The sequence below is a fragment of the Lagenorhynchus albirostris genome, unplaced genomic scaffold, assembly GCF_949774975.1.
Source record: "Lagenorhynchus albirostris unplaced genomic scaffold, mLagAlb1.1 scaffold_141, whole genome shotgun sequence".
NCBI classification, from domain to species: Eukaryota; Metazoa; Chordata; class Mammalia; order Artiodactyla; family Delphinidae; genus Lagenorhynchus; species Lagenorhynchus albirostris.
The window spans coordinates 47,734-50,232 of NW_026783385.1; the positions used below are offsets into that span (position 1 = coordinate 47,734).

Genomic DNA, 2,499 nt, shown 5'->3' on the forward strand with positions numbered 1-2,499 from the left:
AGAATGAAAACCATGAGGCACAAGCATTTGTCTTTATTGTTGTATTCCTAGTCCCTAATCCATAGTCAGTCACATAATAGTAATAACTATTTTCTGAATGAATATTTTTAAATGTCCTAGACATAGAAAACAAACTTATGGTTACCAAAGGGGAAAGGGGTTGAGGAATAAAATTGAAATTTGGGATTAACAGATACACATTACTATATATAAAATAGATAAACAACAAGAACCTACTGTATAGCACAGGGAACTATATTAATATCATATATATATATATATATATATATATATAATGAATCACTTTGCTGTATACCTGAAACATTGTAACTTGACTCTACTTCCATAAAAAATAAAATTTTAAAAAAAGATTTGTACTTGTAAAGTAACAAGAGGCTTTTCATTAACTCTTATGACAATAATGGCAGAGTAAGAAATAGTTTATCACAGTGGGTAATAGTCATCTGAGAATGTTGTTGTTTTTTTACAAAGAAATGTGTTCCAGTCGTGTAATGAGGGTTGAAAAATCCCAGCGATATTAGCTCTCCCTGTTGCTAGTTTATGGAAATGTTAGTACTGTATGTAAGAGAAGATAATAATTCTAAGTAGAATTATCTACCATAATAATAATGTACTTATATTAATTCTTGAGATAAAATTTAAAAAACTTTTAAGAGAATTTTTTTCTTTATTCCAGCTAGTATATGAAATATTTTAAAAGACCCTTAATGTATTAAGTAAGCTGAATAAAGATTGAGCGTGTGCTTCCAAAATCATGGGGTTGTTTAAGAAATGGGATAATTTAGCTCAATTGACTTAATGAATCTTCACATTATTGATAAAATCTTCATGCTAGCCTTCCCTCTAAGAGCCTTATGCATCACTTTTATAAGGTACCCAGCTTAAAATGATCACATAGTAATATGACAATAAATTAGCCCCTTTCTCTGCAGAATCACCATGGCGGCTGGAACCTTGTGCACATATCCTGAAAACTGGAAGGCCTTCAAGGTCCTCACTGCCACTCAGTACAGCGGGGATCAAGTCCATGTGCTCTCCGCACCACCCCAGTTCTATTTTGGCCAAACCAACTGCACCCCTGAATTTCTCAGTAAATTTCCTGCTGGCAAGGTTCCAGCCTTTGAGGGTGATGATGGATTCTGTGTGTTTGAGAACAATGGCATTGCCTCCTATGTGAGCAACGAGGAGTTGCAGAGAAGTACTCTTGAAGCAGCAGTCTAGGTGGTGCAGTGGGTGAGCTTTGCTGATAGAAACATAGTTCCCCCAGCCAGTACCTGGGTGTTCCCCACCTTGAGCAACATGCACCACAACAAGCAGGTCACAGAGAATGCAAAGGAGGTGGTGAGGCAAATTATGGGGCTGCTGGATGCTCACTTGAAGACAAGGATTTTTCTGGTGGGCGAACGTGTGACAATGGCTGACATCACAGCTGTCTGCACCCTGTTGTGGCTTTATAAACAGGTTCTGAAGCCTTCTTTCTGCCAGTCCTTTCCTAATACAAACCACTGGCTCCTCACCTGCATTAACCAGCCCCAGTTCTGGGCTATCTTGGGTGAGGTGAAACTGAAAAAATAGCCCAGTTTGATGTTAAAAAGTTTGCAGAGAGCCAGCCTAAAAAGGACACCCCACGGAAAGAGAAAGTTTCTCGAGAAGAGAAGAAGAAGCCCCAAGCTGAGCGGAAGGAGGAGAAGAAAACAGCTGCCTCTGCTACTGAGGAGGAGCTGGATGAATGTGAGCAGGCATTGGCTGCTGAGCAGAAGGCCAAGGATCCCTTTGCTCACCTGCCCAAGAGTAACTTTGTGTTGGATGAATTTAAGCGCAAGTACTCCAACGAGGACACACTCTCCGTGGTGCTGCCGTATTTTTGGGAGCACTTTGATAAAAATGGCTGATTCCTGTGGTACAGCGACTACTGCTTCCCTGAAGAGCTCACCCAGACATTCATAAGCTGCAACCTTATCAATGGAATGTTCCAGCGATTGGACAAACTGAGGAAGAATGCCTTTGCCAGTGTCATTCTCTTTGGAACCAACAATAGCAGCTCCATTTCTGGAGTCTGAGTCTTCCGAGGCCAGGAACTTGCCTTTCCCCTGAGTCCAGATTGGCAGGTGGATTATGAGTCATACACATAGCAGAAACTGGATCCCAGCAGCGAGGATACCCAGCCGCTGGTTCAAGAATATTTTTCCTGGGATGGGGTCTTCCAGCATGCGGGCAAAGCCTTTAATCAGGGCAAGATCTTCAAGTGAACATCTCTTGCCATTGCCTAGCTGCCTGCACCTGCCTTTCAGGGAGAATGGGGGTCATTAAAGGAAACTGAACATTGAAGCCTTTCCTGCCCTGCCTCCTTCGTGGGTCATGGTTTCTTCAAAGGGGAGTAGATATTTTGAAGCAGGGTGTTGTCTATACCTGCAGGACCTTCCTGTGCAGGAGAGAAGCCTTCAGAAGAGCAGAAAGAGAGGTCTGTCCTCGGTTTTG

General features: G+C 41.9%; 1 pseudogene; it reads left to right on the forward strand.

Moving 5' to 3' along the window:
* The first annotated feature begins 960 nt into the window (after window positions 1-960).
* LOC132514324 (elongation factor 1-gamma-like) lies at window positions 961-2,290 on the forward strand (annotated as a pseudogene).
* The last annotated feature ends 209 nt before the right edge of the window (window positions 2,291-2,499 follow it).